This window comes from Canis lupus, chromosome 1 (assembly GCF_048164855.1).
Source record: "Canis lupus baileyi chromosome 1, mCanLup2.hap1, whole genome shotgun sequence".
NCBI classification, from domain to species: Eukaryota; Metazoa; Chordata; class Mammalia; order Carnivora; family Canidae; genus Canis; species Canis lupus.
This window is the reverse complement of record NC_132838.1, coordinates 36,487,875-36,501,505: the sequence shown is the minus strand read 5'-3', so window position 1 is coordinate 36,501,505 and position 13,631 is coordinate 36,487,875. Positions and strand designations below refer to the sequence as shown.

At 38.3% G+C, this 13,631-nt stretch overlaps 1 protein-coding gene across 15 annotated transcripts in view; it reads right to left on the bottom strand.

Moving 5' to 3' along the window:
• Positions 1-13,631, bottom strand: part of STX11 (syntaxin 11) — a 44,739-nt gene that overhangs the window by 18,188 nt on the left and 12,920 nt on the right. For 7 of the 15 annotated variants that reach the window (XR_012031305.1, XM_072826626.1, XM_072826664.1 and 4 more), the window contains exon 2: positions 7,618-7,726. The exons of 5 other annotated variants lie outside the window; for them this stretch is intronic. The gene's annotated coding sequence lies outside the window, so the exon portion shown is untranslated. Of the gene's footprint in view, positions 1-7,568; positions 7,727-13,073; positions 13,096-13,631 lie in introns of those variants that run through there. 3 more of the 15 variants (XM_072826681.1, XM_072826644.1, XM_072826687.1) reach the window with 3 other exon arrangements.

Genomic DNA, 13,631 nt, shown 5'->3' with positions numbered 1-13,631 from the left:
TCGGCATATGCTCAGGGAACTATAACAGAGTGGCTATAAGCACTGAGCCAGCTCTGCAACCACTGGGTCTATCCTGACTGCCTCCCTGCTTGCAGAGTTCCCAGCAGTAAGAGAGGGCAGTGCCTAATAGATGGGTGCTTTTCAAAGCTCTGTTTATATCACATTTCTTCTCTCTACTTTATCTTCCCCAAGTATAAATACCTTCTGCATGGGATGGTAGAGAAAATAAAATGGGATAATTCACATAAAGATCTTTGAAGAGTGCCTGGTGGAGTAAGCTCTCTGTATATACTATTGTCTCTTCTGTAATTTTTAATTCACTCAAACCAATGGATATTCAGCAACTAATATTATAAATAATGCATTTGCTAACATACTACTAACAGTTTATTGCCCATCTCACCTACAGTCGTAAGAGAACACTAATATTGGGGGTTTTAAATAATTTTTGTTTCAATTCTTTTATTGTGAAATCTCTTCTTGAGTGAAAATGCAAAACATGCTCTTTTTTAAAGAAAAAGGAGGAGGAAGAGAAATCACATGATACAGAATTTTTTTACATGGAAAGAAAAAATTTCACATCACCTACTACTACTATATATAATATATATAACCATATAAAATAACCAATCCAGACTCTTTTTTTTATCTTATAAGGTCATGAACACTTAAGAGACAGCATTGAATTGATCCTGACACTGACATATGAAATGGTTCGACAGTAAACCACAGGAGTTCTCTGGAGTTTCTTCCTGCCAGAGGCATCCCTCAGCGATGCAGGTCCCTAGGGCTGGTGTCACTGCACTTTCTACCATCCACATTTTGGTGCAGGTGAAATCAGGAACAGTGAAAACAACTTGGAAATGGAAAGGGAGTTCTAAAAGGGAAGAGAATCCTTCTGTTTTGTTTTCATGTTTAAGAATCTCAAAATGGTGGGGCACCTTGGTGGGTCAGTGGTTGAGCATCTGCCTTTGGCTCAGGTTCTGATCCTGGGGTCCTGGGATGGAGTCCCACCTCAGGCTCCCTGCATGGAGCCTGCTTCTCCCTCTGCCTGTGTCTCTGCCTCTCTTTGTCTCTCATGAATCAATAAATAAAATCTTTAAAAAAAAGAATCTCAAAATGGTGACCCTAATTCCACACACCCCAGAGATGGTAGAAATGCTAAGTCAGTCTGAGGACCAGTATCTTCAAGATTGAGTGTTTATGAAGTCAGTGACCAGGTGTTCTTTGGGGAGCCGATTAACAATTTTAATTCCATAAACATCCACTGAACATCTCCCTCATACTTGTCTTGGGAAGGTAAGCCCGCCCTATTCCCCACCACATTAGTAAAGTTCTGTTGGTAGTAGTGGTGGGCTTTGTTTTGCTTTCCAGTAGGATACAGGAGCATGAAGATGTTTTGCTCCTCAGCTAACTGATATGAGTCCTGAAAGCAAATGTGGTATAGGAGAGAGGGTGCTCAGCTAGCCATCAGAGGTCTTAGCCCCACTTCCATCTTCAGCTATATAAAATCGAGCAAAACATCTCATGACTCTGAGTGGCAGGTTCCTCACCTGTAAAATGGTAGTAACACTACTTTTCTCACAATGATCTTTTTAGGGTGGTGGTGTGGGTGGGGATGAAGGAAACCATTAAATGCAAATAATGCATGTAAAAGCACTCTATATATTTTAAAGTATTTTACAAACATAGTATTAGGAATTATTATTTTATACCTTTGCTATCTATAATCACTTTACTTCATGAGGTAGTTTATTCAAAATACTACAAGTACTACCCCTTAAGAAACACGTATAGACCATGTGATCTAAAATGACCCTATAAAATACAAATCAAAACCACAATGAGAAACCATCTCACACCAGTGAGAATGGGGAAAATTAACAAAGCAGGAAACCACAAATGTTGGAAAGGATGTGGAAAAAGGGGAACCCTCCCGCACTGTTGGTGGGAATGTGAACTGGTGCAGCCACTCTGGAAAACTGTGTGGAGGTTCCTCAAAGAGTTAAAAATAGATCTGCCCTACAACCCAGCAATTGCACTGCTGGGGATTTACCCCAAAGATACAGATGCAATGAAACGCGGGGACTCCTGCACCCCGATGTTTATAGCAGCAATGTCCACAATAGCCAAACTGTGGAAGGAGCCTCGGTGTCCATCGAAAGATGAATGGATAAAGAAGATGTGGTCTATGTATACAATGGAATATTCCTCATCCATTAGAAACGACAAATACCCACCATTTGCTTCAATGTGGATGGAACTGGAGGGTATTATGCTAAGTGAAATAAGTCAATCGGAGAAGGACAAACATTATATGGTCTCATTCATTTGGGGAATATAAAAAATAGTGAAAGGGAATAAAGGGGAAAGGAGAAAAAATGAGTGAGAAATATCAGAAAGGGAGACAGAACATGAGAGACTCCTAACTCTGGGAAACGAACTAGGGGTGATGGAAGGGGAGGTGGGTGGGGGGTGGGGGTGACTGGGTGACGGGCACTGAGGTGGGCACTTGACAGGATGAGCACTGGGTGTTATATGTTGGTAAACTGAACACCAATAAAAAATAATTTATAAAAATAAAAAAATAAAATAAATCATGTAATGAAAAAAAATAAAATGACCCTATAAAACCACAGAACTATTCTAGTAGCAATTTCTATATTATTAAATTACTCAGGGGACAGAATATTAATGCCCTATATTCACTCAGAACCCCAGGAATGTGGATGTTTTTCATTTACTATATGAAGGAGGGCCAAGGGAATAAACTCATTTATAATGAAAACTTTTATTTCAAAGTGAATATCTCACATTATGCCTGTCAAAGAAGAAAACCAGCTCCTTGCAAAGCAAAACTAACAAACTAAAAAGCGGAGCTGACCAAATTTCTTACACGTTTACCCGAATATAAACATTCCATGCAGTAGTCATGCTGTTTAGTGCTATATAGAATCAACACCTTTAGATATTGAAAAGTAATCCTACAGACCTTTTAATATTAATAGAATTTACATATTCCCTTATTGGGGAGCTTCTATTTTGGTAACATTCATAATTGGAATCAATAAATACATTCCTATCTATTCAAGATTGTAGAAAATTCTCTAAAGAATAGTTTTATCTATTCCCCCATGCACAGACTGTCAATATCCCCGTAGATTCATTCCAACAACTGTAAAATGCATAAATTTAAATACCATAACTTTCTGTTGAGCATTTATTAGATTTTAGCATCATATTAAAATATCTCTTTTATTAGCTAAACTATATATAACAGCATACAAATGATGGCATGTTAGATTTATTTTATTTTCATAAACCAAGTTGGGCACCCTGTTAACTAACCTTTAAGTCACATTCATAAAGTAGGCTATGGGGTTGCTGTTCTTGTGCACATCTTTCAGGACATATGTGTTTGCATGGACTACTATGACAGAGACTTTAATGCATTTATTCAACAAGTACTTAGTGAGTACCTACTGTGTGCCAGGCAATATGAGAGGATGAAGTTAGCTCAATGAGCAAAAGAAATGTGGTCTCAGTTCCTTAAAAGTGTTTTTTTTTTTTAATAAGCAACAACAGCACAAAAAACTTATAGGAAGAAAGAAATGAAAATTCAGAAATGTGAAATAGGCTTCTGATATATTTAAAGTACAAAGATAGCTGAAACAAAACTGACTTATGTAACTTCCTGATTTTCAACACACTTAAAGACAGAACTACGAAGATAATGAAGGGAGATACATTTTTGGTTTTCTGTGCAAAGGCAAAAAGTTTCTTAGTTTCAGTAACTGGTGTCAGCTATGATACAAAGACATAATAGCTTAGTATTTAAAAGAGGGAGCAAAGTCTAATAAACCTGCGTTGGACTCCCAGCTCTGAGCAAATTGGAATAATACTACCAACCTCAAGGGGTCCTCACTAAGGTGCCTGATACACAGTGAGTGAATTCTCAACAAATGCAAGACCTATAGTTTTACTCCTGATGGTCAATATACACACTCTCCATGAACATCAACAGAGAATTTGTAGATTATAGTTATTTGCTTTTTACTTAACTGCCCTCAATCTGTCTTGGCCTATAGAAGCTTCGCTACCGCCATTTTATCCTGCCTTCCTTCTAGACATGCCTTCCAATCAGAGATGACTCTCACCCTGCCCCAACCCCATGCAAATCCAAACTTGTCCACTTAAACATCGCAGTCCTATGTTCCAGCCTCTGCTTTTTAAGGCAATAATAGCTATTTTTGATGAATATATCCATTCTTATGTGCTTGTAGCTTAATTTACCACGCTTATTCTAGAAAACACATTTGTATTTTTTTTAAGATTTTATTTATTCATCATAAGAGACAGAGAGAGAGAGGGAGAGAGAGAGAAAGAGAGAGAGAAAGAGAGAAAGAGAGAAAGAGAGAAAGAGAGAGAGAAAGGGGCACAGAGACACAGGCAGAAGGAGAAGCAGGCTCCATTCAGGGAGCCCAACGTGGGACCTGATCTCGGGTCTCCAGGATCATACCCTGGGCTGAAGGCAGGCGCCAAACCACTGAGCCACCCAGGGATCCCCGCACATTTGTATTTTTAAAGATGATCTTTGTATTCTGGATAAAATGGCAAAGTAAATAGTATTTCTGCTCCCTTCCAAGATCCTACTAAAAGAACTTTCACAAAGGCATACACCAACAGGGAGAAAGAGCAGAGAGAAGAGAGCAACAATAAAATTCTGAAAGTTGTAAACAAGTGGATGAGGGATAACTAACATAGTAGATATTTTAAAATTTGAATCCTAAGCTAAGAAACAAGCATAAGATAAATACCCAGGAATCCAAATTAGAAGGCCAAGTATCTATGAAAAAGGAGGTGATGGAGTAACAACTGAGTTTGGTTAAAGCCTTTTTAAGAAAAGGAAAGGATCTGTCATCCCTTATCCCATCTTGGCATGAGAGTGCAGGCTAGATTCTGAACCTATACCAAGGGAGAGGTACTTATCTGAAGAAAGGAGGATGAGAAGAATGTTTTTTAATATGAAATGTGGACCTTCAAGCCCTCTTCCTTCACCTACTGTCCAGCAAACCAACCCAGATCCTACAGACAGGACAATAAGAGATCTTTTCCATTAAGTACAAAGGAGAAATAAAGAGGTGAAAAATAATAGAGAAAATGAAGAATTTGGAGGTCCACTACTTTAAATTAAAATTCTGCGTAACAATAATTTCAGAGAGAAGACATCATATAGTGGTGGGGTAGGGGGAAAGCACAGAAACACACCTATGAAGCAACAAGAGTCAAAACGCTTTGGACTTCTAAACGGCAACATCGGAAACAACAAAATAATGAAACAATACCTTTAAATTTTTGAGGAAAATGTATTTTCAGCCCAGGATTCTATACTCAGCCAAACCATCAATCAAATATGAAGTAGAATAAATAATGTTCAGTTATACAAAGCATCAAAAAACATTTCCTATGCCCTTTCTCAGGAAGAGAGTGGAGAATGTGTTCCAACAAAACAAGGAAGTGAAGCAAAAAAGATAGACTATAGAATCCTAACATGAAATCCAGCAGAGGAGAGAGGCAGAGGGCATCCCAGGATGACGGCAATGGGAAATTCTAAGATAAGAGCTGGCACGTGACTGGAAAGCCCATCTGTCTAGATTAGGTGAGATGACAGGAGAGATCTCTTCAGAAAGATGAAACTCAAAATTCCTGATGGGTCAAAATTCCTTGGGAGGAGATGTAGACAATTTGGGGTTGAATAGATTATAACCATAAATAAAACTAAACTATTAACAACAACAAAAAACGCAGACAGTTAACCTCCAGGAAAGCTAAAACAGATTATGTAGTCAGAGGACAGTAATCCTGATATAAACCATGGATCTCTTGTGATTAGCATTTTCCTAATCATAAGCCTATAATTACTAAATACTGATCTAACTCAAATTGGGATTCTGCTGTATTGGAAGGATGGGGAAAGGAACAAGAGGGGTACGTGTCTCTAACAGAGAGGACTAAAATGAGCTAAATTATCTTCAGTAAGGAAAATCAATAGATAATGCCCAAAATGGAAAAATCAAGAAATAGTATGTTATTTCAAGATATAAATATAAAAACCAAAAGAATCAGTAAACATAGTAAACATAAAAGAAAATGTAAACAGAGTTAATACAGTTGACTTGGGGGATGGTGAGATGAAATAGAAAGGGACTGACCTTTTTCCATCAGACTTTCATTTTTCATTAGTTTTATAGAACTTTTTGACTCTTTAATTATGTATGTATGTTTGATAAAATTAAAAACTACAGAAAGAAGACAAGTGTAAGGAAAGCAAGGAAGGAAGGGAGGCAGGGAGAAAGAGAGAAACAAACAGGAAAAAAGAACAAAATGGGCTTTTTGGTAATGCTAACAGGGTAATGTTGTGAATTTTGGCTGGAGGGTAACCAGGAGTTCTCAATCCTGCCTGCTTACTACTTTCTCTCTCTCTCTCACATAACCATCTCTTCACAGATTCCACTTTAGAACGCACACCTAGACACATTTGTAAATGGAATCTGGAATTCTCCCCAAGTTAATTTTTTGACTGAACTAAATCCAAAATTCCCACCAGGATTTAAAAAAATTCTAAAAAAAGAAAATGATCCTTAAATAAAACTCAAATAATAAATGATTAAAGTTTTTTTTTTTTCTAAATTGAAAAGAAAATAGCACTGGTGGATTGAGGAAAGCCCTAGCAGATATTACCACTTGTCATAAGACAGTAATTAAAAGCATAATCTTTTTACAAACATAAAAATCAGATTAATGGATATGAGCACAACACTGAGAAACAGACCAATTATATATAAAATGTTAGTATATGAGGAAGCAACCACCAAAAAGTAATAGAGGGGAAAAAATGTAAACAACTAGGCTGGTAAAACTGAGCAGCAAGAATTTATTCCTCTCTAATCCTTACTGGAGACCCTATAATATGCCTCAGAGACATCAAAGACTTAAAAATGCAAAATTGTTATGTAACAGAAACACTAATGGAAAGAAAAGTTGAGTATCAGTAATCTGGGAAAATAACTTTCTATGAGATGTGAGGCTATGGAAGAAATCTCAAAGAAAAAAGATAACCAAATTTGACTAAATAAAATGTGTAATCTCTCTGGAAAAAAAAAGAATAACAAATATTAAGGATTCAAGCAAAAGACAGAAGAAAATATTCACACAAAATATAACAAACATTGTATAGGTACTCAATATTATATGCAGAGACAACCCCAACTGGTAAGAAAATAACATGACAAATTATCGAGCAAAGTATATAGAAAGGTATTTCACAGGAGACAAAATATTCTTAATAAAAATATGAAATTATTATCTACTGTTTAGCAAATAAATACAAATTAAAAATAATACATTAGTTTAGACTTATTATCTTAATAATCAGAATATAAGACTTATCTATGCTTTAGTTACTAAGACTATACGGAAAGAATACAAACTGAAAGCATATATTGTATACATGACTGGACACAGAAGGTATAATGCAAGCTAAGTGAAATAAGACAGACAAAGACAACCTGGGACAATTCTGGGACACCTGAGTGGCTCAGTTGGTTAAGCAACTACCTTCAGTTCAGGTCAGATCCCAGGGTGCTGGGATCGAGCCCCGCGTCAGACTCCTTGCTCCTTGCTCCTGCTTCTCCCTCGCCCTCTGCTGCTTCCCTTGCTTCTCTCTCTGTCAAATAAATCAATAAAATCTTTTTTAGAAAGTCAGACAAAGACAAATATCATATGATTTCACTTGCACATGGAATCTAAAAAAACAAAACAAATGAAAAAACAAAACAGCAACAGACTCATAAGTGCAGAGAGCAAACTGATGGTGCCAGAGGCATGGGAGGTGATGGGCTGGGAGAAGTAGGTGAAGGAGATGAAGAAGTACAAACTGGTTGTTATAAAATATATAAGTCACAGGAATATAAAGTACAGTCCAGGGAATACAGCCAATAATACTGCAATAATGTTGTACGGCGAGAGATGGTAACTATACTTACTGTGGTGAGCATTTTGTAATGTATATAAATCTCACATCACTATGTCATACACCTGAAGCTAATACAATATTCTATATACTATGCTTCAATTGAAAGTAAATTTTTAAAAAATCCTCATTCTGTGTTCATGCTGTTATCAGTGGTGGGTATAGGTAACCAGATGTCAACAGGAGAAAGTGTCTCTAGCATTCTGAGTTTCAGCAAGGGTAATTAATAACTCGACAAACTTTCCAATTAAACAACAAAAGTATACTGCCTAACTGGGGCTTTCTTCTTTTCAGATGAGTTGACACTACCAACATTTTGATTCTTTAGGAAACAAGCTCTATCTTCTAAAGAGTTTTCAAAAGGAAAAATATTTCATTTCACCAAGATAGTCTTTTCTATGAAAAAAAAAAAGATTTTATTTATTTATTTGAAAGAGAGCATACAAGACTGCGTTGAGGAGGAGCAGAGAGAGCGCGGGAGAAGCAGACTCCCCACTGAGCAGGGAGCCTGATGTGGGACTGGATCCTGGGACGCTGGGATCACGACCTGAGCCACAGGCAGACACTTAACCAACTTAGCCACCCAGGCACCCCACCAACATAGCCTTGGAATTTAAAAATCCCAATCCTGGGCAGCCTGGGTGGCTCAGCAGTTTGGTGCCTGCCTTCGGCCTAGGGTATGATCCTGGATCCTGGAGACCCGGGATCGAGTCCCATGTCGGGCTCCCTGCATGGAGCCTGCTTCTCCTTCTGCCTGTGTCTCTGCCTCTCTTTCTCTCTCTGTGGGTCTCTCATGAATAAATAAATAAAATCTTTAAAAAAATAAAAATTCCAATTCTTAACGAAAATCTAAAAGTTGAGCTAATTTACAATTAAAGTATTCAACCGGGTTCAGAGTGGACTAACTCATAACCTGTACTTCAGCAATAAATCAAGTTTGAACTATACAAAATAGAAAGTGGAAGAACAAATGTTGAGAATGATTTCCTAACTATTCATATACTTCCTATATACAGCAAAAGTAAGACAAAACATTAGAACATAAATTGAGTCATACCTGAAATAAGCCAAGGAACATGCCAAAGCAGAGGAAGAAAGATGTAAGAAAACATGGTCAATGGTCATCATAAGACATCAGATGTCTGTTCACTTGAAGTCACACTTCAAGCCTGAGTTATATTCTCATTTGCACTATGGTTTTAAATCCTAATCTTTAAATCAGTGTTATTCTAAGATGCTGGATGGTGTAGACATGTGTCTAAGCTGATTCAAGTGAGACCCGGCAGGACATTCTATACCACCATCTACATCTAATAAGTGCTGCTCCATGATGACTTAATGATCCCTTCCCTGCACTCAGCCAAGTGGATGGTATTTTTAGTAATTAACGTTGACATTCACAGGCTAAATATGCATGTTTGCACTTGGCATATCTGCTTTGTGATGTCAGGTTAAATAAGTATGTTCTTTTTTTTTAATGATTTTTCCCCCATCTTCGAGACACATGATTTTTTTTTAAGATTTTTAAAATTTATTTATTCATCACACACACACACACACACACACACACACACACAGAGGCAGAGACACAGGCAGAGGGAGAAGCAGGCTCCACACAGGGAGCCCGATGTGGGACTCGATCCCAGGACTCCAGGATCACGCTCTGGGCCGAAGGCAGGTGCTAAACCGCTGAGCTACCCAGGGATCCCCAACAAGTATGTTCTTAATAGAGAACCCATTTGGTTACTTTCTCAACCCAAGGATCACCTCTTAACCCAGATATTACATTTTAGGTTATTTATTTAATGTAATAAAGTATAATAGAAGAGCTGCAGGAGATTCAAAGATTTAAAAATCCAGAAATCATAATCCCTGCCCTAGACTAAATTTATAATTTAAGGGGAGAAAAGAAGCAGATACAGAAATACTAAAAGAGCAGGGCAGCCTGGGTGGCTCAACGATTTAGCACCGCCTTCGGCCCAGGGCATGATCCTGGAGACCCGGGATTGAGTCCCACATCTGGCTCCCTGCGTGGAGCCTGCTTCTCCCTCTGCCTGTGTCTCTTCCTCTTTCTCTCTCTGTGTGTGTGTGTCTCTCATGAATAAATAGAGCAAATTAAAAAAAAAAAAAAAAAGAAATACTAAAAGAGCAAGAACTGGCCAGAAAAAAGGAACAAGAACTTAGCATGACCTGCCAAGCCAGGCGGAAGCTACAAACTTCAACAGCATTGCTGCATCTTCTCTCACCAGGGTCAAGAATGTGAAGCAGGAAGATGAGAAGCAAGAACACATGCTGACCTCTGAGGAAATGTGCTTCAAACTTGAACTGAAACAGAGCCCGAAGGCAAATCTGTCAAGTACCCTCCTAGGCCATAATCATCAGATTCTTAAAATTAACTTTTAAAAGTTGTCATACAAGTTCATGATTTTCAGACTTTAAATTTATTTTCTTTTTACCATATATTACATGTTAAAACATTAATTAACTTCAAGCAATGGTACATCGAATGAGTTACCAAGAGAGTTCCTTCTCTGTTCCTTGCTCTGTGTTTTACTCATTAAGTGAAGGAGTCATGTTCTTACCTCTCTTTACCAATGTGTGTGCTCACATACTGGACAGATACACACACACATGCAGGATCGGTCGATTTTAAACTAGATAGATCAAAAGATTTTCCTTTGTTACAAAGAGGCCCTTTGTGTTATAACCAAAGCCAGCCTCACAGCTTCTATTTTTATATGTTTCATGAGAATGGAAAACCCTCTGACCTTAGACTAAACTGGACTGGCTCTATGATCTCACACTTTGTGGTACTTCCTCTTTCCTGATATTTACTATATTCTATTGTTAATTTTTTTACTGCCCATCCTTTCTGCTTGCCTATAAGTTCCATGAGGGGCTGTACTTGTTGCATTTGGCATATACCCCAGAGCACCCAGCACAGAGCATCAAAATGCCCTAGGAGTTTATCAGACTCTTTAAGTGAGTCTGATACTTCCTGCAATGACCAGACTCAGAATTGGTAGTTTTAGAAGTGCTTTTCCCTTTGATGAACAATAATCATTCCCTATTTCAATGAAGAAGATAATATATTTTCTTGTCATAGTTCTCTCTCATCCTAGTGGATTTAGTTATAAGGCAGCACCTCAAAGCTTCATCTGAGATAAAATGTCTTGGAACTTTCTTATTCTCCTAGAAAGTTTACTGATTCCTATAAATTCACTGACTTCCCCCCTATGACTATTCAAAGAATTTGGCATCTCTCATTTAGCTACTAAAAAGCCAAATCAGACTCATCCCTCTCTCTTTCTAGAAATTTTGGGCAGAAGCCAACCAGGGAATTGGGGACAGTCTCTCATGGCCACACCAAGAATTTGCTATGAAAGACAAGGGGTGAATTATTAAACCTGCTGGGATCAAGGCTCATGTGTTGCTCTGTTATCCCACTGTTTTTTGTAACTTCTTGCTAATTTGAAAAATCCCAATAGGCTTAGTCATCATCAAAAGCATAATAGTTTAGGTCAATGGTTCTCTAAGTAGAACACATATAAAAATCACCTGGGTAAATTTTTTTGAAAATATCAATTCATATGCGCCACTCTTAAAGATTCTGTCCCAATAGATATCAAATGTGGGCCTGGACTTTGTTTTCTTTTTTGTTGTTGTTTTGGGGAGTTTTTTTTTAGAGGCTCCAAGTAATTCTGATGATTACAATCTACAGGCTACATACTGAGAGTCACTGGACTGGTCTGAGGCTTTTCAAAGGCATAGAAAGATGAGGGGGGATGAAAGGAGAAAACAGAGGAAATGCAGGTCAATATCACAAAATTGTTTACCATTCAACAATGATAAAGCCCAAAATTACAGCAAAGACCACAATTCGTTACACTTTTGTTCTAGGTCTGGACAGCCAAGGGCCTTTTGTTAGCCATGGGCATCAGAAGTTAGTTTTCTACAAGGCACATCACTGCTTTCATCCCAGTCTTCCCTCACCGGGCTCCCCTTCTGCTCCTAATCTTCCTAGGATTAAGGCTACTTTGTCTTTTTGCTATCTGGTCAGCTATTCTAAACCTTTAAGGGCTTTGGATAAAATGACAACTTTCTGGGCTCCACTCAGCAGGGCAACAGTTTGGGTCAGAAAGACACAAACAAGGCTCTAGCGGAGGAGGATGCTCTCTTGCACACAAAGGTTGTAGATTATGTGGTATGCTGATCTCCTTCAGGACCAAGGCCCTCAGTCCCCCAGTTGCCAGAAACGTTGGCTTACTGAAGGCTCAGAGTTCCAGGAATTGCCTTTGACTGAAGGAAGCTGCTTAGTCCAAGAGTGCACCTCGTGCCTGGGTGTAGCCCATGGCCACTAACTAGTCCTTGCAGAGAATGCAGATGACTAGCTAGCTCCCTTACTTGCCAAACAATTCTGAGGGGGCCATTCCTCCTTCAAAGTTTCCTGCTGTTGAGGCCTCCATTGTACAGGCGCTAAAGTTCATTTTCTCCCTCTGCATAATCCTGCTGCTTTCTCCCTGACAAGTGTTATTCCCACGGCATCTCCCATAAACCTTCTGTATGCAAATCTCACCGTCTATTTGCAGGGAATGTGACCTAAGATGCTAAACTTGCCTTTTTCAGTTAAGCACTAACAGCACTGGGTCATGGGCCTCTGTACCTGACTTCTTGAGTAATCAAGGGGTCACTTAATTTCTCCAAGTGTGTCTTTCCTCAAGTATGGAATTCAAATACAGACGACAACAGCAACAATAATACCATTTCTGTTTTGCCAGGTTTTTATGGGAATTAAAAGAGAAAATATATATGAGAGTCCTTTGTAACTAATGAAGAAGAGCTGTATGATACTATCGGCTAACATCATTGCATCCTGGCTTACCATGTAGTAATCAAGGAAGAGGGAAGGAGGATGGAGGATATCTACCAATACGGTACAATTCAGCTTACACACTGTGTGTCACTTTCTCAAATCAACAGATTTGTGTCACTAATCAGTACAGCCGGACACATAATAAAAAAAAATTAGAAATAGAGGCACCTGGGTGGCTCAGCTGCTTAACCATCTGCCTTCAGCCCAGGTCATGATTCCGGGGTTTTGGGATTGAGCTCTGCATTGGGCTCCCTGCACACTGGGGAGCCTGCTTCTCCCACTCCCTTTGCTGCTCCCCCCTGCTTGTGTGCTCTCTCTCTTTCTCTGTCAAATAAATAAATAAAATCTAAAAAAAAAATTAAAATAAAAAATTAGAAATAAAACCAAGAGGTGAGTTGTGCATTGCTGCAATCCTGAAACTGAAACAGAAGACAGAACCATATTTGTTCACTCTGTTTCCATCTGAAGATAGCAAGAGAGCAATTTCCACTACTCTGTAAAGTCAGAATTCACATTTTTACCCAATAAGTTAGTTATGCAATGAGTAATGGAATAACATTTTACATCTCTGAATACAGAAACAAGTATACAAAATGATGAATATTTTCTTGGGCAGTTTAATATTTTCTGGATTACCCTGATACTGTATCCACTGAAAAGAAAAAAAAAAAACACAACAATACAAAATCAAGTTGGAAGCACTCAGCTCAAGAAGGATAAGTGGAA